Consider the following 25,725-nt stretch of genomic DNA (forward strand, 5'->3'; position numbering starts at 1 on the left):
TGGTCTATGGAGGCAAAAGGATTCTATTCTTAGGCATTTACAAGTCTTATATTTAGAGATTTAACTTGGAACAATACAAAGATTGTTAAATTAGGAATTAGGAGACATGAGCTCTTATCTCAGTCTGCCATGGCTTGTGGTAACTTGTTTAACCTCTCATGCTTTAATTTCCTCATCATAAAACAAGGGGTTCAGATTAAATGATCTTTAAGGTTCCTTACAGTTGGAAAATTCAGATCTCCTCTAATCATTGGTAGTTCTAAATTACAGGCTCTAAGGGATATCCTTTCCCACATCTTCATCATCGTGTAGGGTTCTTAACGGCAACCTGACATTTTGGAGAGGGGTCTGGGAGGGAGAGAATGATTCTTCAGCTAGTGCCTGTTTGCTGTTCCAGTGTTTTACTTCCTAAATCTGACCCTATTCGCCTTGGTCTGGAGCCTCATTTATTCTCTCAGCAAATACTGTATTCGAAACATTCTCTCTTGGCACCATTTTTCTTTGCCATCAACAGCAGAATCAGGAACTGCTGTGTCTCCTGCTTTTGTTCTATCGCCCCCAAGAATGAGCTCTTACTTTGTGCAGCTATTGTATTTTTCATTTGAGTGAATCCTCTCTCCAGTGGACTGGGATGGAGTCTACACTTCATGTTGTCCCCATTTTGCAGATGAAGAAACCGAGGTCCAGAGAGAAAAATGACTTTCCCAGGTTCACTCATCTAGGAAGTGGCAAATCCAGAAATCCAAGTCCAGAATTCCAGCTCTGTCTTTAGAGTCCACACTTTGTTTTACTCTGTGAGGTTTGTTCAAAGTAAAGTGAATCATTCTTTGAGGGAAGTTATCACAAAGGTGCCAGAGGCTCTTTGCCATTTTGCCTCAGAGGGGCCTCTGCCTTAGAAAGAGCTCTTTCTTGCATGCCAGGACATGCAGGCTTTTACCTCCTTCAGGGAGAACTGGAAAACTTGAGCAACTGGAAAGGGTGTTCTATTTTTTTCTTCTTATTTATTTATTTTTAAAATACAAAACATCAGAATATGTAAAATGGCAGCTGCCAGAAATATTGTCCTTGTCTCCCTCCAAGTGCCAATAAAAACTTATGATTCTATCCTCTGCTGAAGTGGACTTTCCTGGGATTGGAGTAGTTATGGTCCTAATCCATGAACTATTCATCACAGTGGCACTGGCAAATGTTTGCTGCACTAACTTCCCCCCAGTGAATCTCTTGCATTTCCACAGCTAATGGTTAAACAGGACTTGGACCAATATTTGCATCTTTCCAGCCTCTGGCAATCTGATTATTAGTGCAATAAATATACAGCATTTAATAACTCTTCACTTTTCCACTTTGAAACCATTAGTTGTCTCCAGGTTGACTACGGAGAACTTCAAATTCAATTCATTAACATTTCCTTAAATAGTCCTCTTAACAGTGCAGGTCTGGCTTTCCCATTATGTACTGTCACTAATAATGGTTTTTACTTCTAATCTATTATTAATTAAAAAATAAAAAAGAGCCCTCCACTCTCTCCATTTCTGAATAAGGTTTAGATCCTCCCTGTGTGAACTGCAAAGAGGCCTTTAGAGAGTGGCTTGTAGTGTTTGATAATTGCTATCAAGGTAAATAATTTAGCTGGTCAGACAGAGTGCACTTCTCCCTGCCTCGAGTGGACGGCTCAAGTCTCGGCCGGTCGGGCAAACCAAACCCAAGGCAGAGAGAATCAGAGCTGCATGAAACTTGCATTAGGAGCCAACGGGAAAAGGCAGCCTTTCCTAAGGGATACCACAGTGACCCTTGAAGCTTGCTGTGACCTGGACACCACTATCCTTCTCACATCTGCAGTGAGACAGGGACATCCAGAACCCCCGAGCCCCCACAGACAGAGGCATGTTTCCCCAGAGGCTTTCAGGAGTTTGCCATGAAGGACAAATGAACAGGCACAGATCCCCTGGACGCCCTAATCTTTTCTTTCCCTACTTCAAAGCCTTCTGCGTTGCCTCTGAGCCTGTAATTACCCTGGGGGTATTTTAGATTTGAAGCGACACCAGCAAAATTGCACTTCCTGATCATGGGAGTCCACAGTTGTGTTTAATCAGTTATGAAGCTGGTCACGAGATGGAGTTTTTCAGCCATAACCATTAAAGGGGAATCATGATCTAGCCCAACTCCTTGTGCTCAGGGTAAGGGACCCACAATCTGAAATTAAACACTAGCCACTTGATGTGGTTTAATTTAGTCTCTGCCTCCTTAATTAAAAGCATACCATTACCCACCCACATAACAAACTGACACTTTCATGCCAGACTGTAACTCAAAAAAAAAAAAAAAAATAACCTGCTAAAGTTAGGTGGAGCTAAAACACTGATTTTAAGACACCAACAGAGGCTCTAAAACACCACAATAGAATCTAGATTTATTTAAACTGGAAGCTTTAAACAAGCTTGGAGGCTATTTGAGAGTCAGTTCTCCGTGCGTCTCTCCCTGTACCCCTCACCTCCCTCCGCCTTGTCTCTAGCTGTCTGTCTGTTTGTCTTTCTGTCTGTCTGGCCTGTCTGGAGCTCTCTCCCTCTCTCTCTCTCTCTGTCTCTATCTCTCTCTGCCTCTTTGTCTCTGCCTATCTCTTTGTCTCTGTCTCTGCCTCTCTCTTTCTCTGTTTCTCTGTGTCTGTCTCTCCCCCTCCCTCTCTCTGCCTCTCTCTCTCTCTCTGTGTCTGTCTCTCTCCCTCCCTCTCTCTGTCTGTGTCTCTGTCTGTCTGTGTCTCTCTGTGTCTCTGTCTCCCTCTCTCTTGCACAGTCCCATGAACACATGGATCCCAATCAGAAACACACCTTTGATTATTTGACATCCGCAGTCCAGAAAGGGAAGAAACTGTTCCTTTCTTGGATATTCATTTTGGAGACTGTGTGTCTGTGTGGTCAGGCCTGGGGAGTTCCAGGGGAAAGAAATTCAGACCAACCCTCAAGGCCTCACATCCTCCCATAATCCCAGCCCTACAGCCACAAGCCTGGAGAGTCCTGGCCTGGAGAAGCTGGCCTTGGTGGGCTCGGGACCACACAAGCTGCAGCGTGTGTCTGTGACAAAGCCTTGCTCGCCGGTTCTTCTCAGAGCCTTCCACATGCTTTCAGAGACATAAGCTATCGGCAAGGGAGCCAAATCCAGACACTCAGACAGGCGGAGCCAGGCTGCTCCCTGCTTAGATCTCTTGCCACACTCTCCATTGTGGTGCTTGAACCCCAAAGCTTGGGGCAGCCGGACCACCTGCCTTGGCCAGCATCCTTGTCTCTCTTTCTTCTTGCCGTTGGCCTGCCCTACCTACCTCATTCCTCCGTGGCATATTGTTTCTCTACTTTGAGAGGTCACATAGCGTAGTGGTTCAGAACATGAATAGTCACGCTATTGTGTTCAAATTCTTGCTCTGTACCTCTCTAGCTAAGCGATAGCATCTCAGTTTCCGTATCTGAAAAATGAGGGTGGTAAGAGTGACTTAAGATGTTTTTCTGAGGATCCAAGGAGTTAATTCAGGTTAAGTACTTAGAATAGCATATAGCAAACCTGATATGTTTGTTATTAACTTTTGAAATTTGATGCCACTTCCCATTTCCCTATCTTTGAATGAATCATGACAGGCCAGAATATAAAATTTAGTAGTTCAGAGCTGAAAGATCTTTGTGCTTGCAACGGCCAGACCCCCTCAGTTTTTAAATGAAGGAACTGAGGCCTGGTAAGAGAAAGTAACCAACATATTCAACAGATTGAGTGGTGGAGTGGATTCTGCTTAATCCAGTGCTCTTTCAAACATGCTCTTTGCAAATATTTCTCCTCTTTCCTGATGAGAGCTCTCTGGGACTTGGGATTGCTAGAAAGAGCAGCAGCTCTGAGTGCAGAGTTTAATACTAAAGCCTTGCTGACCAGCCTCAGATTCATATAGGCAGTCAGTGGGCTCCATGGAAGGACTTGAAGGATGCTTCCAAGGCCCTAAATAGCTCCCCTATTGCTGCCGGCCATTCCACCCTTCTCCAGTCCTGGCACAGGTCTTGCTCTGTGATCTTAAGTCTTAACTTCCTCTTCTGCACAACGAGAGAGGGGTTTCTGTGCTCTCTTCTAATTGTAAAATTGTATGACCATATTAATAAAATACAACAGACGGTAAGGATATGTGTGCATTGAATGGTATGTTATTGGCTTGTGATATCTCCTCTAAGGTCTGTAATTTAATATTGTTTGTAAAGTAATGCGGATGATTTCTGGGTAAGTCATTCCATTCATTAATCTCACTTAGAAGACTAAATTAAAGAGTCCTTATTTATAGCATTTGTTCAGATTAAGTTGTATACTGTGAGCAGAAGAATGCATATCATATCTCTTTTACTCTAAAAAGGACAGTCAATGAAGTGGTTATCTCTGAACCCAAACCCCAGTTTCTAATGGCGTCCCACTATCATGACCTTCACATATCTGGAAAACATAATCTCATATTCTCTGTAACTAAGACCATCACTTCTTGGCTGCATGAAGCAGACCGATAGTTTTAAATCAATTTTAGGTAACAGATCTCTTTGAAAATTGAATATAAGCAATGATTCTTTTCTCCTAAAATGCACATACATGCAAAATATGGCCGACAATTTTGGGGGCTCCTTAGACCTTTCAGAAGGCCTTGTATTCCAGATCAAGAATCTCTGTTGTGCAGTTACAAATATGTTGACGAGGAAAGGAAAAAATCAGCTATTTGCTTAGAGGTAGTTTGAAAAAAAAAAAAGGTACCTAAAATCAAGCACTAATTACAATTTTCAGACCCTAAGAGGTCAGAGGGTAGCTAAGTCTCCTGTACCCCAGAGGTAGACCTTTCTTATTTACTGCTGACACCAAGCTACAGGAACCCCCTATTGAGTCTTTGCTGGACATTCTGGGATGTCCTGTCAACTCCAGGCTCCTCTTGACTTGGGGGACTGTCCCATTTCTTGGGGACATGTAGAAAATCAGTGGGGAGATCTAGGTGGCTGTTAGGAGGTCACACAAACCTAGCGCTCACTCGTGTTCCTCGGATGGAGAATCTTTGTGCAGGTAGAGATCACCACTTGTCACGTGGCTTGCTAAGCAGAGCCCCATGGGGAATGCCTACAGATTTGCCTCCTGAGATTTTGATGTGTTCTCCATCCCCCATCAACTGAGAACTTCCAGAATAAGAGAGTAGGAGAGACACATTGCTCTGTAGCTTTGGAGTTTTCTCTCTGTCCTTTGCTTTCGAATTTTTTGGTTGTTGACCATTGGCTAGTACCATACGGTACTGTTGTTTTCATCTATGTCTCCTCTCCAGCTCCCCACACACTGTTGGGACTGTTTGCAAGGCTCCTTTCCATCAGTCCGCCCAGCAGTATATGACACCTTGGGGATTTGCATTTTTTTTAGTTTAATCATTAGCTTAATGTTTAGAGGACATTAGTCATAGGAAGTTAGTTTCACTCATCCAGATGCGTTTTTGAAAGTTACAGCTCTTCTGTCTCTACCATAATGCCCCCCTTGAGCATGCCTTCTCCCATTTCCTTTTAAAAACACTCTGTTCTTCTGGAACTCTCAAATGAAGATATCAAAGCTGGAAGGTATTATTAATTCAGAAACTACATTTGAATCTTCCAGAGGAGCTGAGCCTGGCTGGAGTTGTGGAGGAACTGTGCTGGTGTATAGTCAGGAAATGGCTTAAACCTGATCTTCAAGGGCCTGAAATTGTTCCCCTGAAAAAGAGAGGAGGCATTTCTCTTGCCTACAATCCTCTGGGGAGACCTGAGTCCAGTGTTTGCATCTCTTTCAGTGCTAATGAATGAATGAGTTTTCTCCACCGGCTTCTGGCCAACAGAGCTGGGAACCATTCTTGGAAGCTGGGCTGCTTTTTGAGTTCTTGGGCTTTGTAAGTTGCTAGACAGATGGCTCTGAAGGGGAAGGTGGAGCTTGACATGGACTTTGGAAATGTTGACTTTAGGTAGAAAGGAGGAAGATTTTTCCAAGTCAGCAAATGACGCGAACGGAAGTGTGGAAGCAGGTATAATAATGAATATTCTGGGGCTCATGTGTGCATCCATCTGAATGTAAGCAGGGAATCGAAGTTGCTGAGCCTGAGTAGGGCAGATTGGGGCACGGATAGAAGGCTTTATTCTCATGTTCTTTAGAGTTTAGTTTAAATCTATGAGTAGGACTTCCCTGGTTGCTCAGTGGATAATAATCTGCCTGACAATGCAGGGGACAGGGGTTCGAGCCCTGGTCCGGGAAGATCCCACATGCTGCGGAGCAGCTAAGCTCGTGTGCCACAACTACTGAGCCTGCGTGCCACAACTACTGAAGCCCGTGTGCCTAGAGCCCGTGCTCCACAAGAGAAGCCACCGCAATAAGAAGCCTGTGCACCACAATGAAGAGTAGCCCCCGCTCACCGCAACTAGAGAAAGCCCACGCAGCAACGCAGCCAAAAACAAATAAATAAATAAATTTATATAAATAAATAAAGCTATGGGTAACCTAGAGCCATTGAAAACATGTGAGTTTAAGGATCAAAGAGTGTTAGAATTGTGAATTAGGTAGTGATAATTCCATAGCTGGTCTCAATGGGAGTGCCTTTTGGGGCTTTCTTTCTCAAAGGCTAATGATAATGATATTTTTCTTGATAATGAAATTGTCATGCTCTTAGAGTTGCCCTTCTTTATGTATCTAAGGACACCCTTTCAATTTTAAATATGGTTTAAGAAATCTTCCTGTAACCCTCCCATCCCCAAGTTGAGCTGTTAGGCTGCTCTTGTCCAAGCACAAAGCCTTGACAGCACTGACCTTGGAAGACATTAATCCACTTAAGTGCCCTGGTCATGGTCCAGAGAAACCATTCTTCTGCATCCTGCATCCCTTTCTGGGCCACAGACCCAATGCTCTCATGACTCCCAGGTGCCCTATATTTTCCCCTTTCTCTCCCTGCCTTACTCTTAATCTAACCATTTTCCACTAACCACCTCCCCCAAAAGGAAGAATATTCTTTGCTCATTCAAAGAACTGTAAAAGTAACCTTCTCCTTACAGCTCACCTGCACAAGATTCCCACTACAACCCTTTTAGATCTCATTATCACCCTAATTCATTGATTTCTCCACTTTCTCTCTGTTACTTCCACATGCCATGTATCTAGCTTATTATATTCATAGTCTTACAAATACCTTTACCCCCTTTCTTTTATTTCCACTTGGCAGGAAAACACACAGTCGAGATGAACTCAACAACCTTTTATCTCTGTGCCTATAATTAAATAGCAAAGCATTTCTGGTGAGAGAGACAGACAGAAGGAGAGAGACAAAGAGACACAGATAGGGAAAGAAAGAGAGGGAGAGAAAGAGGGAAAGGGAGAGGAGGAGGAGAAGGTGGGGAGAAGAGGAAATTGTCACATGACCAAGCAGGGCATCTTCACTATAATTGACCTTCACAACTGTCAGCTGGGCTCTCAACATTGCCTGGCATTTTCCCTGCATATCTCTGGTAGGCTTGCTTTCCTACACTTCACAGACCAGTGCATCCTCTTCTCTTCTCTCCTATTATCTCTGTATCCCACCTCAGTGATCTACAACGCCTCATAATATGTAGATAAATGCTTTTTCTCTAAATTTATTTAAACATAATTTTATTTATTTTGGTCTCAGCTATACATTCAAATTTTCCAAAATTCAAAAGGTACAAAAGTTACCATTCTACCCCAGCTCCCCATACTCCCTGTCTTCTTTCATGTGGGCACCAATGTTCTCAGTACGTATTCTCCAGAGACAACTTATGCATATATATATGCAATGTATGCACTATGTAAAAGCAGCTATACATGTATATTTTCAACTGTTTATCTCTTACATATATAGTAGCACTTTGCTTTTCTTTAAACTTAACAATATGTCAGAGATTATCCATGTCAGTATACAGAATGTGTTCTCATTCTTTGTATAATATTATAGTACTCCATTGTATAGATGTATTTTAATTTAATCAGTCTACTATTGATGGATAGTTAGGTTATTTCCAATAGTTTGTTATTACAAATCATGCTACAATGAACACATTTATATCAACATCATTTTGCATATGTGTTGGTATATCTGTAAGGTAAGTTCCTAGAAATATTCTGGGTGGGTCAAAGGGTGTGTCATTTTCACTTTTGATAGATATTGTTGGGCTGCTCTCCACAGAGATTGCTCCAGTTTGCGCTCCCTCCATCAGTGTGTAAGAATGCCAGTGTCTTCGAGCTCACCACTGTAGCATGAGACTCATCTCTTTTCTCTCTGCCAATCTGATAAATGGGAAAAGTTTCTCACTGTGGTTGTAATTTGCAATTCCATAGAGAAAACGGAAGGCATTGGAGAAAACTGAAGGCATTGGAGAAAACTCCTTTAATTTTATCTCCACCATAACCATAAACATATCTGATTCCACTCTTGTCTCTTCTAATGCCCATCCATGGCATTGAAAACTCTCCTCAGTCAAATACTGGTCCTTCCATGTATGTCCTAGATGTCATTCCTTTTTTATTCTCAGACAGTGATTTTCATTGGTGAGGCTTCTTTCTGCTGTATCTTCTCCTTTTCCTCCTTTTAGATTCTTTCTAGTGACTTGCAAACAAGCATTAGTAGCTCCCACTCTTAAAATATCTCCCCTTGACCCCAATACCTCCCTCTAGTTGCTACTCGAACTCTTCTTCACGGCTTAGCCACACAACAGAAGTTTGTACAAATGCTTCGTCCTCCTCTTCCATACCTCACAGTTGTTCTTCAGTGTCTTTTTTCTCTACCACTACTGAATGTTCTCTCAGAAGTCACCAATGACCTCCATTTGTTGATATACAGTTTTCATTTTTCTTGATCTCTTCTTAGTAGCATTTGTCAAAGTTGACTTCTTCCTTCTTCTGAAATACTTTCTTCCCTTGGTGTTCATGACCCCATACTCCCTGGTTTCCCTTATGCACTGCTGGTCATTCCTCTTGGCCTCGTTTGCTTATCTTCTTTCCTTGCCTGGTCCTAGTTGTCTTCCCCAAGACCCTGATACCCATTTCTTCTTACTTCTGTTCTCTCCCATAGAGAATTTATTTTACTCCCAGTGATTTAGACACCAGTAGCTCCCAAATATTTATCACTAACTGCATCTTCTCTTCCGAGTCCTGAACCTAAATGTACAGCTGTCTACTTTACATCTTCAGTTGAATAACTCACTCGCATTTTCAGTTTAAGATGTCCAGAACTGAAATCTCTCCCCCGCCAGCACCCAAACATTCCTCTTTTCTAGTAAGTCCCATCTCTGTTAAGTGACACCTCCAGCCGTATGGTTGTATCTGCTACCACCAATTTAGGCGTTATCCTGGAAAACTCCCACAGCTCCCATATTATACATATCAATATTTCTGTTCTCTTTATCTTTGACATATATCTTGATTCTATCAGGTTTTCCCATTTCTAATGATTCTGACTTTACCAAAGCCACAACATCTCTTTCCTGGACTATCATGGTAGCTTCTGACTCATATCTCTATTTACACTCTTACCTACTCTATAGTCTGTTCTCGTGAAGCAGCCTAAGTTTTTAGGCATGCCAACTACGTAATGTTACCTTCCTCCTTGAAACCTTGTAGGCTTGCATCATACAATAAAATCCAAACTCTCCTTCATGGTGTGGCTGGGACTACTAGTGGCCTTTCTGATGTCCATGTTCCCCTGTTTCCTGACTAACAGAATCTGGCTGATTACATTTCCCTCCCTCCCTTGCAAGCAGGTGTGGTTATGTGTATCTGGCCAAAGATATGAGTGGAGGGCTTCCCCAGTGGTGCAGTGGTTGAGAGTCCACCTGCCGATGCAGGGGACACGGGTTCGTGTCCCGGTCTGGGAAGATCCCACATGCCGTGAAGCAGCTGGGCCCGTGAGCCATGGCCGCTGAGCCTGCGCATCCGGAGCCCGTGCTCCGCAACGGGAGAGGCCACAGCGGTGAGAGGCCCGCGTACCGCAAGAAAAAAAAAAAAAAAAAAGATATGAGTGGAAATGTTGCCTGGGAGCTCTGGGAAGGAACTTTCAAGGAAGCCAAATTAAGACACCCCTTTGGCCTGCTCTCCAAACTTCCTTCCTGTTGCCTGGTGCACATGTGATAGCTGGATCTCCCTCCACAAGCCTTCTTGGACCATGAAGGGACCTGTCAGACAGAAGCCACTTGCTGGATGGCAGAGTAGAAAAGCAGGAGTCCTAGTCATAAAGGCTGTGAAGCTATGATACCAGCCCTGGACTACTTATTTCTGGATTTCTTTAATGTGTGAGAGAAATACGCTCCTGTTTTTTTCATGCCACTGTTATTTTGCGTTTTGATTATATGCAGCTGAACTTAATGTTAACTGATACGTATGGCTCATAAGGCCCCGCTTGATGATCTGGCCCCGGCTCTCCTCTCTGACCTTGTCTTGTGTGCCTGTCCCCCTGGATCACTGTCTACTCCCTGCAGTGGTCTACTGTCAGTTTCTTGAACCCCTTCCCACCTCAGGGCCTTCCCGCCTGTCGTTCTCTGCCTGGAATGCTCTTCTTTGCCTGGCTAACTCCTGTCATCTTTCAGGTCTGAGTTTAAATGTCATTTACTTGCAGAGAACTTCTTTGAATCTCTAATCTAAATTGTATTTCCTTTCTCTCTCACACTACTTTGATTTTTTTCCCTTCACAATACTGATTACACTTTGAAATGACATATTTATTTGTGAGATTTTTTTTAATGTCTGTCTCTCCACCATGGTGAAAATCATGTCTGTTTGCTCAGCACTTACACCCTAGAACCTAATTCTAGGCCAGGCTTATACTCAGATAGTAATCAAATGAATGGAAGAAAATATAAAGTATGGTTTAGAGAGTGGGGTCAGGAATCTAAGAGTCTGGATTTTAATCCCAACTCTTACTAGCTGTGTGACTTAACCAAGTTACTTAACCTTTTAAAGCCTCATTTTACTGATCTTTAAATGAGGCTAATAGTAGAACATTCCTGAGGGGACTGTGGTGAAGATTAAGTGACCGAATAAAACTAAAGAATTCAACATAGTGCCCTTCACAGAGGAAATGCTCAGTATACACAGCTATTATTAATGAGTAAACGAAGAAATCAATGAAAAAACCCAAGGTCATTTTGGCAGCATGTTATCCGACCCATGAAAGAGATCAGTGCTTCAACAGTGGCCTTTATTTGCTGAGGTCATAATGCCTTCAGCCAAAGGATCATGGGAATATTGTTTGTCACAGGCATTTTGAATGTTCACCTGACCCTTCTGTAGGGGCAACTCAAATGCCGCTGCTCCACAAGGCCACCCTTGGCCGTTGGTGGTTATTTCTCTGGTTTCTACAGCACACTTATTCACTCTCCTGGCACCTACCGCAAGGTGCCAGAACCGTTGCTCTTCAGGCCCGTGTCTCATCTATCCCTGGGGGTGCCAGGCTTCTCTGTGCTGGGCCATGTTTTTTGTGCCTTCCCTCGCAAACTCCTCCCCTGACCAATGAGCCAAATCCTTTGAAAAGTGAGATTTCAGTCTTTATTATCAAACAGGGGCGAGAACCAGAACACCAAGAAGTGAAGAATGTGGGACGGTAGGGGGCAGTTGGCTTCCTGTGTGTAAACCACTCCTTACCAATTACTTCAAACCCTTGCAAGATTTGGAGAAGCCACCTCAGAGTTTGTTTTGGTTCTATTAGGGAAACTCCAAAGCCACAGTTTTGGAAAGGCTTCAGACATTCTCCAGACGAGCTGTCTTTCCATTTATAAGATGCTCCAAAGTCCTGGATTTAGTAAGAGTGGAGCAGGACACACACACTCCCTCTCTCTCCTTCTCTCTCTCTCTCTCATTCTCTCTCTTATATAAAACAACCCATTCTGGATTCTCTGTAATCCTGGCTTGAACATTCAAGAGAATACTTGAATAATACTTACCTACCTCACTGGGGTGTTGTTAACGATTAATTAGTTAATGTTTGTAAAGCACTTCGCAGATGTTAAGTGCTTGTGAAAGTGCTAAGTATTATTATTATTAAGCAGAAAGTCTGCGGTTTGGCTGAAAATATTTTTTTTGCAATCACGCATTTAACTGTAAATAAATCAAGTTTATTTACAAGAGGGTTTTCCTTTTCGGGTCACCTCCTGGTTATTATCACTGAACTAATCTCTTTTATTTTCTTTTGGGTTTCAAATAGAGCTGGCTTATCCTGAAAACCTCTATCTTTGAGAGAATCTCAGTAATATCCTAGGAAAATAAATTCCCGTGGACAGTGCCCGTTTCCTCAGGAGCAAGGTTGAGTGTGTTTTTCTTCAGCAAAGACCCTACACCTACCCAGTATTCAAGACTTTCTCTGTAGAGTTCCCACCTAATTTAGTTCTAAATTGAAAAAAAAATTGCATACAGAACAGTGTCCTGTCAAATAGGTCATTATAATAAATTTGCTAGATTTGATGATGATGATAACAGTAATAATAACAAAAATAGGGATTGGAAGTATTCTGGTTTTTATTTCTTCAGTTCCCTGTTTTCAATCTGTCTTTAGTCTTTGGAGGAATGTAAGGAAGGCGGGGGTAGGAGGCTGAGGCAGAAGCAAGTGACTTCTAAGGCACAGCAATGCACAAACTGTCCAATGGAAGAACAGCCTTAATGAAGTAGAAACAGTCTAAGTCCTTAGCAACCTGCAAGTAAAGTTCTTTCTTCCACTGCCTTAAGCAATTCCATGGGAGTCACACCAGATCTTTAAGGAACCTAGTATGTTATAAATCAACAAGGGATGTGACACTGGGGAAGGGGATGAAACAGAAGAAAATCAGACAATGAAGCCTGCTGCTCCCTTACTAAAAAAGCACACTTGTTTTGTTTGATGGACCATATTCTTCCGCATATTTTTGTGTGTGTGTGTGTGTGTGTGTGTGTGTGTGTGTGTGTGTGTGTGAAGGTATAGTTGGACAGTGGCTCTTTTTAGCAGGGGCTTATACATTGTCCAGATGCAAGGGTTACACCCTTACTGTGTAATTCTAGGGTGGGTGGGAACTATCAAGTTGAATTACTGACATTGTAAGGAAATGAAAAGTCAAACTGCTGACCATGTGTATTTTATATTATTTAATTAAAAGTAGATAACAGTGCATGAATGAACCACAAATCAGATAAAAATGACAGCATTTTCTCATATTTAACACGTATTTGACTTGGGGTTGTGTGGCAATTTACCAGAACAGGTAGGTCTATGATGTCTCCAAATAGAAAATCAGAAGTGTAATTAAAAAATATTGCAGGGGAGAAGCAATATTAACTCCAACCCTGAGCAGAGCTAATCACAGCCACAGTTCCCTTCACCATTATTCCTATTTAATGAGAGTCTCCTCTGTTTTCTTCTTTAACTTGAAATAAAAATCATCAGAATTTTTATTTTAAATATGCTGTGTACCTTTTATAGAAATAATGAAAAAGATGGATTATGAATTCTAGGTGTCAAGATTCCCTATTTAGTTATTCATTTTAATGGAGTCTCATTAAATATCCAACAGTCAGCCATTCAAAATTGTCCATCAGAACAGAACTGCTGATTTACTGGACTATATAGAGATTTTTGGCTTCATCAGATGAGCAGTTTTGGGGAATGTCCATCTGCTCTTTTTCAGTATCACTGGAGTGACTCTTTCTAAATAGTGTGGAGAATAATCCCAGTGAACTCAATCTCTTCAGCACCCATTCAGACATGCCTGGTATAATCAGAGCTCAGCATCCGCAGACCCTGAGACAGTGCCACAGCCAAAGGTTCCAATTCTCTGACCTTCCCTACCAGGTTTCACTGACTTTCAGACCAAAGAGGGAAGATTTTGGTGCATTCCTTACTTTCTAATCTTCAGTTATTTGATGATTTAGTCACTTCACCCACTTTTACTTAGAAATGCTCATGAAAATCTCTCACTATATCTTGGTTCTTCTTTCAGAGGGTGAGAGCAAAGTACATCACTGTATTCAATGACAAACTGTTGATAACTATTAGATATTTCAGTTCCTTTTCCTGCTTTGGATTGAACAAGACTCTGAGGCGTTTCTGCATTAGAATCTGGTCTAATACTGCCACTATTCACACTCCCCTTAGTCCTTAGAATAAATTTTCTACTCTTTAAATTAAAAATTTACATTTCTTATCCTTTTTCCCCAAATTAGAGATCATTTGATTGATTTTTTAAAATAAATTTATTTATTTATTTATTTTTTATTTTTCACTGCGTGGGGTGTTCACTGCTACATGCGGGCTTTCTTTAGTTGCGGGAGCGGGGGCTACTCATTGTTGCGGTGCACGGGCTTCTCACTGAGGTAGCTTCTTTTGTTGTGGAGCACGGGCTCTAGGTGCACAGGCTTCAGTAGTTGTGGTGCTTCAGTAGTTGTGGCACACGGGCTCAGTAGTTGTGGCGCCTGGGCTTAGTTGCTCTGCGGCATGTGGGATCTTCCCAGACCAGGGCTCGAACCTGTGTCCCTTGCATTGGCAGGCAGATTCTTAACCACTTCACCACCAGGGAAGTCCCTGACTGATTTTTAGTTAAGGGTTCTCCTTGGAACCAGGATAGAGAACTTGGTATTTTATCAATAAAGTTTTCAATTTTTAGGAGAAGGAGAGGTATGGAGGTTGATGGTTCTAAGTAAAGTAGAATGGAACTCATGTTCTTGTGTCCTGAGCAAGCCTGCTGCCCTCTTGCTGCCCATGAAGGGTGGGAACCAGGGAAGGAGATTCCTGGGCCAAATCATCTGGGCAGACTGATTATCTGAGTCAGCATACCAGGTACAACTGGGCATTAAGGGGGTTGGGAAACAGGGGCTGTTAAGTCCGTAGAGTGTTTTGAGGATGATAAACAGAAAAGGCTAGGGAGAGAGTTAAGAACATGGTGGAGCTGGGTAGGAGACATGGTTCAGGAGAGAAGTTCAGAACTAAGACAGTTTGGTGAGTGTGGAAGAGAGAATTCCCATTGTCCCTGAACTACTGCCCAGTGGGCATTAAAAGAATGATCTTAAAGGATTTTCAAAAGGTGTGGCAGGAAGTGGGAGAATGAAATCAAGTCAGTTGAGTGTACTGAGATCTCTAGTAGGAAATAAATATAAACTTAGTCTGAAGACAAAGAACAGGGTAAGAATTACTCTGGTTTAGACATTCATCTGCTAACATTTTAGCATCTCTAGCATTGGTTTGCACCTCACAATTGATGGGATCTTGGATTTAATAAAATATGGTCTAACATGAGTGGCATGAAGGCATGAGAAAGATGAATCTCTGGCTACAAACAGTCTTCAACAGATGTGAGGGGCAAAGGTGTGCTCTCTGTTGCTTTTTAAGTGGGAATATTGTGAACATGGCCCTTTTGCCTATCACTATGCTTTTTCAAATGAAACTTTGGAAACTCTCACTCAGATGCTGAATCTCAGCTTCCTCTTTTTTGATGTTGCCACAAGTTCCTTCCCTTTTTTCCATTTTGAGTCCATTTTGACTCATATGTAGAGAAAAGTGTGGTTGGTAAGACACCAGGTTAAATGTCAGTTCCTCAGAGAGGCCTTCCCAGACCACCCAACAAATAACATCCCCCATTCACTTTCTTTCACATTGCCCTATTTTATTCCCATCATAGCACTTATACTTTTCTGATAGTTTCCTATTAATTTATTGATTAATTTTGTTTATGGTTCACCTTCTCTGTTAGAATGTAAGCTCAATAAGTATCAGGGTTTTGTCCACTAAGGTGCCCTCTGTGCTTAGACTAGTTCCTGGCACATAGCTGACTCTTTGTCACCACGTGTGGAATGAGTAAATGAGTATATGAACTGTTCCCTGGAGAGTCAGGGCTTCGTGGAGTAAATATATATAATGTGCATTATATCCAAATAATGTTTTTTTTAACATCTTTATTGGAGTATAATTGCTTTACAATGGTGTGTTAGTTTCTGCTTTGTAACAAAGTGAGTGAGTTATACATATACATATGTTCCCATATCTCTTCCCTCTTGCATCTCCCTCCCTCCCACACTCCCTATCCCACCCCTCTAGGTGGTCACAAACCACCGAGCTGATCTCCCTGTGCTATGTGGCTGCTTCCCACTAGCTATCTATTTTACGTTTGGTAGTGTATATATGTCCATGCCACTCCCTCACTTCGTCACAGCTTACCCTTCCCCCTCCCAACATCCTCAAGTCTATTCTTTAGTAGGTCTGTGTCTTTATTCCCTTCTTGCCCCTAGGTTCTTCATGACCATTTTTTTCTCTTAGATTCCATATATATGTATTAGCATACGGTATTTGTTTTTCTCTTTCTGACTTACTTCACTCTGTATGACAGACTCTAGGTCCATCCACCTCACTACAAATAGCTCAATTTTGTTTCTTTTTATGGCTGAGTAATATTCCATTGTATATATGTGCACATCTTCTTTATCCATTCATCTGTTGATGGACACTTAGGTTGCTTCCATGTCCTGGCTATTGTAAATAAAGCTGCAATGAACATTTTGGTACATGACTGTTTTTGAATTATGGTTTTCTCAAGGTATATGCCCAGTAGTCGGATTGCTCGGTCGTATGGTAGTTCTATTTTTAGTTTTTTAAGGAACCTCCATACTTTTCTCCATAGTGGCTGTATCAATTTACATTCCCACCAACAGTGCAAGAGGGTTCCCCTTTCTCCACACCCTCTCCAGCATTTACTGTTTGTAGATTTTTTGATAATGGCCATTCTGACTGGTGTGAGATGATATCTCATTGCAGTTTTGATTTTCATTTCTCTAATGATTAATGATGTTCAGCATTCTTTCATGTGTTTGTTGGCAATCTGTATATCTTCTTTGGAGAAATGTCTATTTAGGTCTTCTGCCCATTTTTTCATTGGGTTCTTTGTTTTTTTGATATTGAGCTGCGTGAGCTGCTTGTAAATTTTGGAGATTAATCCTTTGTCAGTTGCTTCATTGGCAAATATTTTCTCCCATTCTGAGGGTTGTCTTTTCATCTTGTTTATGGTTTCCTTTGCTGTGCAAAAGCTTTTAAGTTTCATTAGGTCCCATTTGTTTATTTTTGTTTTTATTTCCATTCCTCTAGGAGGCAGATCAAAAAGGATCTTGCTGTGATTTATATCATAGAGTGTTCTGCCTATGTTTTCCTCTGAGTTTGATAGTGTCTGGCCTTACATTTAGGTCTTTAATCCATTTTGAATTTATTTTTGTGTATGGTGTTAGGGAGTGTTCTAATTATCATACTTTTACATGTACCTGTCCAGTTTTCCCAGCACCACTTATTGAAGAGGCTGTCTTTTCTCCACTGTATATTCTTGCCTCCTTTATCAAAAGTAAGGTGACCATAGGTGCCTGGGTTTATCTCTGGGCTTTCTATCCTGTTCCATTGATCTATATTTCTGTTTTTGTGTCAGTACCATACTGTCTTGATTACTGTAGCTTTGCAGTGTAGTCTGAAGTCAGGGAGCCTGATTCCTCCAGCTCTGTTTTTCTTTCTCAAGATTGCTTTGTCTATTTGGGGTCCTTTGTGTTTCCATACAAATTGTGAAATTTTTTCTGTTAAAAATGCCATTGGTAGTTTGATAGGGATTGCATTGAATCTGTAGATTGCTTTGGGTAGTATAGTCATTTTCACAATGTTGATTCTTCCAATCCAAGAACATGGTATATCTCTCTGTCTATTCGTATCATCTTTAATTTCTTTCATCAGTGTCTTATAATTTTCTGCATACAGGTCTTTTGTTTCCTTAGGTAGGTTTATTCCTAGATATTTTATTCTTTTTGTTGCAATGGTAAATGGGAGTGTTTTCTTAACTTCACTTTCAGATTTTTCATCATTAGTGTATAGGAATGCTAGAGATTTCTGTGCATTAATTTTGTATCCTGCTACTTTACCAGATTCATTGAGTAGCTCTAGTAGTTTTCTGGTAGCATCTTAAGGATTCTCTATGTATAGTATCATGTCATCTGCAAACAGTGACAGCTTTACTTCTTCTTTTCTGATTTGGATTCCTTTTATTTCTTTTTCTTCTCTGATTGCTGTGGCTAAATCTCCTAAAACTATGTTGAATAAGAGTGGTGAGAGTGGGCAACCTTGTCTTGTTCCTGATCTTAGCGGAAGTGGTTTCAGTTTTTCAACATTGAGGATGATGTTGGCTGTGGGTTTGTCATATATAGCCTTTATTATCTTGAGGAAAGGTCCCTCTATGCCTACTTTCTTGAGAGTTTTTATCATAAGTGGGTGTTGAATTTTGTCAAAAGCTTTCTCTGCATCTATTGAGATGATCATATGGTTTTTCTCCTTCAATTTGTTAATATGGTGTATCACATTGGTTGATTTGCGTATATTGAAGAATCCTTGCATTCCTGGGATAAACCCCACTTGATCATGGTGTATAATCCTTTTAATGTGCTGTTGGATTCTGTTTGCTAGTATTTTGTTGAGGATTTTTGCATCTATGTTCATCAGTGATATTGGCCTGTAGTTTTCTTCGTGACATCTTTGTAAAGTTTTTGTATCAGGGTGATGGTGGCCTTGTAGAATGAGTTTGGGAGTTATCCTCCCTCTGCTATATTTTGGAAGAGTTTGAGAAGGATAGGTGTTAGCTCTTCTCTAAATGTTTGACAGAATTCGCCTGTGAAGCTATCTGGTCCTGGGCTTTTGTTTGTCAGAAGATTTTTAATCACAGTTTCAATTTCAGTGCTTGTGATTGGTCTATTCATATTTTCTATTTCTTCCTGGTTCAGTCTCGGAAGGTTGTGCATTTCTAGGAATTTGTCCATTTTTCCCAGGTTGTCCATTTTATTGGCATAGAGTTGCTTATAGTAATCTCTCATGATCCTTTGTATTTCTGCAGTGTCAGTTGTTACTTCTCCTTTTTCATTTCTAATTCTACTGATTTGAGTCCTCTCCCTTTTTTTCTTGATGAGTCTGGCTAATGGTTTATCAATTTTGTTTATCTTCTCAAAAAGCAGCTTTTAGTTTTAATTGATCTTTGCTATTGTTTCCTTCATTTCTTTTTCATTTATTTCTGATTTGATCTTTATGATTTCTTTCCTTCTGCTAACTTTGGGGGTTTTTTTTTGCTCTTCTTCATCTAGTTGCTTTAGGTGTAAGGTTAAGTTGTTTATTTGAGATGTTTCTTGTTCCTTCAGGTAGGATTGTATAGCTATAAACTTCCCTCTTAGAACTGCTTTTGCTGCATCCCATAGGTTTTGGGTCGTCGTGTTTTCATTGTCATTTGTTTCTAGGTATTTTTTGATTTCCTCTTTGATTTCTTCAGTGATCTGTTGTTTATTAAGTAGTGTATTGTTTAGCCTCCATGTGTTTGTATTTTTTACAGTTTTTTTTCCTGTAATTCATATCTAGTCTCATAGCGTTGTTGTCGGAGAAGATACTTGATATGATTTCAATTTTCTTAAATTTACCGAGGCTTGATTTGTGACCCAAGATATGATCTATAGTGGAGAATGTTCCATGAGCACTTGAGAAGAATGTGTATTCTGTTGTTTTTGTATGGAATGTTATATAAATATCAATTAAGTCCATCTTGTTTAATGTATCATTTAAAGCTTGTGTTTCCTTATTTATTTTCATTTTGGATGATCTGTCCATTGGTGAAAGTGGGGTGTTAAAGTCCCCTCCTATAATTGTTTTACTGTTGATTTCCCCTTTTATGGCTGTTAGTATTTGCCTTATGTATTGAGGTGTTCCTGTGTTGGGTGCATATTTACAGTTGTTATATCTTCTTCTTGGATCGATCCCTTGATCATTATGTAGTGTCCTTCTTTGTCTCTTCTAATAGTCTTTATTTTAAAGTCTATTTTGTCTGATATGAGAATTGCTACTCCAGCTTTCTTTTGATTTCCATTTGCATGGAATATCTTTTTCCATCCCCTCACTTTCAGTCTGTATGTGCCCCTAGGTCTGAAGTGGGTCTGTTGTAGACAGCTTATATATGGGTCTTGTTTTTGTATCCATTCAGCCAGTCTGTGTCTTTTGGTTGGAGTGTTTAGTCCATTTACATTTAAGATAATTATCAATACATTTCTTAATTGTTTGGGGTTTGTTATTGTAGCTGTTTTCCTTGTCTTCTGTTTCCTGCCCAGCGAAGTTCCTTTAGTATTTGTTGTAAAGCTCGTTTGGTGGTGCTGAATTCTCTTAGCTTTTTCTTGTCAGCAAAGGTTTTAATTTCTCCATGAAATCTGAATGAGATCCTTGCTGGGTAGAGTAATCTTGGTGGTAGGTTTTTCTCCTTTATCACTTTAAATATGTCCTGCCACGCCCTTCTGGCTTGCAGAGTTTCTGCTGAAAGATCAGCTGTTAACCTTATGGGGATTCCCTTGTGTGTTACTTGTTGTTTTTCCCTTGCTGCTTTTAATATTTTTTCTTTGTATTTAATTTTTGATAGTTTGATTACTATGTCTCTTGGCGTGTTTCTCCTTGGATTTATCCTGTATGGGACTCTCTGTGCTTCCTGGACTTAATCAACTATTTCCTTTCCCATATTAGGGAAGTTTTCAACTATAATCTCTTCAAATATTTTCTCAGTCCCTTTCTTTTTCTCTTCTTCTTCTGGGACCCCTATAATTCAAAAGTTGGTGCGTTTAATGTTGTCCCAGAGGTCTCTGAGACTGTCCTCAATTCTTTTCATTCTTTCTTTCTTCTGCTCTGCTGTAGTTATTTCCACTATTTTATCTTCCAGGTCACTTATCCGTTCTTCTGCCTCAGTTATTTTGCTATTGATCCCTTCTAGAGAATTTTTAATTTCATTTATTTTGTTGTTCATCACTGTTTGTTTGCTCTTTAGTTCTTTTAGGTCCTTGTTAAACGTTTCTTGTATTTTCTCTATTCTATTTCCAAGATTTTGGATCATCTTTACTATCATTATTCTGAATTCTTTTTCAGGTAGACTGCCTATTTCCTCTTCATTTGTTAGGTCTCGTGGGTTTTTGCCTTGCTTCTTCATCTGCTGTGTGTTTCTCTGTCTTCTCATTTTGCTTATCTTACTGTGTTTGGGGTCTCCTTTTTGCAGGCTGCCGGTTCGTAGTTCCTGTTGTTTTTGGTGTGTGTCCCCAGTGGCTGTTGGTTCAGTGGGTTGTGTAGGCTTCCTGGTGGAGGGGACTAGTGCCTGTGTTCTGGTGGATGAGGCTGGATCTTGTCTTTCTGGTGGGCAGGACCACATCTGCTGGTGTGTTTTGGGGTGTCTGTGGCCTTATTATGATTTTATGCAGCCTGTCTGCTAATGGGTGGGGTTGTGTTCCTGTCTTGCTAGTTGTTTGGCATAGGGTGTCCTGCACTGTAGCTTGCTGGTCATTGAGTGAAGCTGGGTGTTGGTGTTGAGATGGAGATCTCTGGGAGATTTTCGCCATTTGATATTACGTGGAACTGGGAGGTCTCTTGTGGACCAGTGTCCTGAACTTGGCTCTCCCACCTCAGAGGCACAGCACTGACTGCTGGCTGCAGCACCAAGAGCCTTTCATCCACACGGCTGAGAATAAAAGGGAGAAAAAGTAGAAAGAAAGAAAGAAAGAGGATAAAATAAAATAAAGTAAGGTAAAATAAAATAAAGTTATTAAAATAAAATATAATTATTAAGAAAAAAAAATTTTTAAGAGAAAAAAAAAACGGACGGATAGAACCCTAGGACAAATGGTGAAAGCAAAGCTATACAGACAAAATCACACACAGAAGCATACACATGGCACACTCACAAAAAGAGAAAAAGGGAAAAGAATATATATCTTTGCTCCCAAAGTCCACCTCCTCAATTTGGGATGATTTGTTGTCTATTCAGGTATTCCACAGATGCAGGGTACATCAAGTTGATTGTGGAGCTTTAATCCGCTGCTCCTGAGGCTGCTGGGAGAAATTTCCCTTTCTCTTCTTTGTTGGCACAGCTCCCGGGGTTCAGCTTTGGATTTGGCCCTGCCTCTGCGTGTAGGTCGCCTGAGGGCGTCTGTTCTTCGCTCCGACAGGATGGGGTTAAAGAAGCAGCTGATTAGGGGGCTCTGGCTCACTCAGGCCGGGGGGAGGGAGGGGCACGATGCGGGGCGAGCCTGTGGCGGCAGAGGCTGGCGGAACGTTACACTAGCCTGAGGCGCGCCGTGCGTTTTCAAGCGGAAGTTGTCCCTGGATCACGGGACCCTGGCAGTGGCAGGCTGCACAGGCTCCCGGGAGGGGAGGCGTGGATAGTGACCTGTGCTCGCACACAGGCTTCTTGGTGGCGGCAGCAGCAGCCTTAGCGTCTCAGGCCCGTCTCTGGGGTCCACGCTCATAGCCGTGGCTCGCACCCGTCTCTGGAGCTCCTTTAAGCAGCAGTCTTAATCCCCTCTCCTCGCGCACCAGGAAACGAAGAGGCAAGAAAAAGTCTCCTGTTTCTTCAGCAGCTCTAGACTTTTCCCCGGACTCCCTCCCGGTTGGCCATGGTGCACTAACACCTTCAGGCTGTGTTCACGCCGCCATTCCTCTCCCTGCACTCCGACCGAAGCCCGAGCCTTAGCTCCCAGCCCCGCCCGCCCCGGCGGGTGAGCAGACAAGCCTCTCGGGCTGGTGAGTGGCGGTCGGCACCGATCCTCTGTGCAGGAATCTCTCCGCTTTGCCCTCCGCACCCCTGTTTCTGCGCTCTCCTCCGCGGCTGCGAAGCTTTCCCCCTCCGCCACCTGCAGTCTCCGCCCGCGAAGGGGCTTCTAGTGTGTGGAAACCTTTCCTCCTTCACAGCTCCCTCCCACTGGTGCAGGTACCGTCCCTATTCTTTTGTCTCTGTTTTTAATTTTTTTCTTTTGCCCTACCCAGGTACGTGGGGAGTTTCTTGCCTTTTGGGAGGTCTGAGGTCTTCTGCCAGCGTTCAGTAGGTGTTCTTAGAAGTTGTTCCACGTGTAGATGTATTTCTGATGTATCTGTGGGGAGGAAGGCGATCTCTCCGTCTCACTCCTCCGCCATCTTGAAGCTCCCCCCAAATAATGTGTTTTAGAGTGTTTTGTGGGTTCCTCTACATTTCCCATATATCTTTAAATGAAATTAAAAACGTTAAGAATGGGGCTTCCCTGGTGGCGCAGTGGTTGAGAGTCCACCTGCTGATGCAGGGGACATGGGTTCGTGCCCCGGTCTGGGAAGATCCCACATGCCGCGGAGCGTCTGGGCCCGTGAGCCATGGCCGCTGAGCCTGCGCGTCCGGAGCCTGTGCTCCGCAACGGGAGAGGCCACAACAGTGAGAGGCCCGCGTACCACAAAAAAAAAAAAAAAAAAAACGTTAAGAATAATGCGATTCTGGGTTTTTAAGACAGCAACCCCTAAAATATAGCTTGAGATTTTCCAGAACCTTAAATTAAAGCTTCCCCATCTCCCTGTCTGGGCTTATGCATGCTGATCCAGATTTGAATCAGCCGGCATCTATTATTCACCCTAAAATTAAAAAGCAAGGAAACAACCTCTCTTCTTGCAAACAGACATTCATGGAAAGTTTTGGCCTTGTTATGTTTGCTATGGTCTTAGTGATCCATATTTATATGGTTATAAAGTATCTCTCACATGTTTAAAATAGACTTATCATTAGTATTACACTAGTAGTTATAATTACTAAGGTTATCACTTCAACAAAGTTAAACCAACTGAAAATACTATCAAAAGAAATTAACCTACCCTCACATATAGGCAACTCAAAATAGCTCACTTATTGCCTAGAGATGGAGATCATGTTAAGAGAAATTGTGAAAATGGACATGAGTCATGGAACTAACTTTTAGCTTAATCTACATTAAACCCTTGAATGAGCATCACTCTCAGAATGAAATTATCCTCTTTGATTTTAGCAGATTAACTCCCATTATGCCCTCTTTCCGAGTTAAAAGCAAAACTATAAACAAAAACCTTTAAAATTTGAGTGTGTATGATGCAGAGTCATCCCTGAATCATTAAGGAATATCTCTTGCTAAATTTAAAAGCATTTGGAAAGGCAGGTATATATATATATAAGGAGAAAGGCCCTTACTTGATCATACTAGGGACAGCTTGTTGCTGGCAGGGGTCCTTATCATGCTGGGCAAGAATAGTCTAGGCCGATATCATCATCATCTTTAGTTTGATGGTTCCAGGATGAGGCTTGCTACTCATGTGGATAAGTAGTAAGTGTTCATCGTTTCTTAATTCTGAAACCCTTGTCCTTATTTATTCTACTTAGTGAGTGAGCTTGTCTAACTTGTAATGACTGAGGGCTCATTTACTCACCAACCATTCACTGAGCATCTATTATATGGCAAATGCTGGGATGGGTTACAGGGATACTAAGAGGGAGACCCTGGGCTTTTCTTTCAACTGCTCAGGCATGTCTCTGGCTTTCTTGACAATATTATGCAAAACTGTAATTGACACTGGGACATCTGAGTCACAAGTGGAAAAAGAGTCATCGTATGCCTGGAACATGTCTTATTTTTAAGCTATTGAAAAGCGAAGTATGACCCAGTTACTAAGTGATTGATAGAAATTTCCCCTTTGATCTAAATGTTTTCATCTTGACTAGACATGACCAGACCCTTTTTACAAATGAGGTAACATTCACAGGTTTTGGGGATTTGACATGGATATCTTCCGGGGAGCCATTTTCCAGCCTTCCACGGCACAGGGTTGTGCAGCTGGCTGCGGTGGGGCTTGAATGTAGCCACGTCTACCTTTAGAATCCACTCTCTTCAACCTTCACACTGACTCTCTAGAATACACTTTGGCTTTCAACAGATGATGAAGTTTTCAATGCAATTATGTAAGTAGTTTCAACCTAGAAATCTAGCATGAAGAACTAGAATGTAGGTTTTATTGATAAAAGTCTTTTATTGCTATCCTCCTCCTGGTTCATTCAATAAGGATCAGCCAGTATTTATAGGGTGCCCAGGCCACTCCATGCTCTGTGCTGTCATGGAGACTCAATGCTGAGCAAAACCAACTACCAGTCCTATCCTTTCAAGCTCACTGTCCAGTGGGGGGATAGAGATAGACTTTAAGTATCATATGAATGAATGTATAATCACAAACTGAGAAGGAAAGGGGAGATGTAGAATAAGGAAATCTGACCCAGGCTGGATGTGAAGAGAAGTTTTCCTTGGGGAAGTGATGTTTCAGTCAAGATTCAAAAGCTGAGTAGGGGTTAGCTAGGTGAGGGAAGAAGGCAGCAGGGAAAAAACATTCCAGAAAGACAGAATACCATATGTAAAGGCCTTGTGGCAGGAGAGATCATCAGCTTTTTAGAAATTGAAATAAGGTTGAAGCAAAGAGTCAGGCAGCTTTGTCAATATGGGCATTTGTTTCTAGGTGTAGTGACTAGACACAGAGTAAGATTCAATGAATTCTCTGTGTTGGCAAGTTCTTTGAGAACAGCAGGCAGTGAATGTTTCTTCATCTCTGGATGCTCTGGCCCAGCATGGTGTCTCGTACAGATGATATGCTCAATGCTATGCTTGTTGATTGACTTAATGAATAAATGAATGAACAAATCAGCTTTGACCTTACATGTGCAGGGTGTTTGACAAAGCAGGTGAAATTGCCATAGTCCTGCTTGCTAGGTGTTCCCCTTCCAAACCAGGGAGCTGTAGTGTAGCCAAGTATGTTCTGGCCATTTGTCACACCCGTGTGATTACCCCATGTGAGCCAAAGGCTGGTGAGGGAGCCAGGAGTCAAAGCCCTTTCACACGTGGTTGTGAAAAAATCTGGGAAGGCCATTGGCC

Source organism: Hyperoodon ampullatus, assembly GCF_949752795.1.
Source record: "Hyperoodon ampullatus genome assembly, chromosome: 15".
Lineage (NCBI taxonomy): Eukaryota > Metazoa > Chordata > Mammalia > Artiodactyla > Ziphiidae > Hyperoodon > Hyperoodon ampullatus.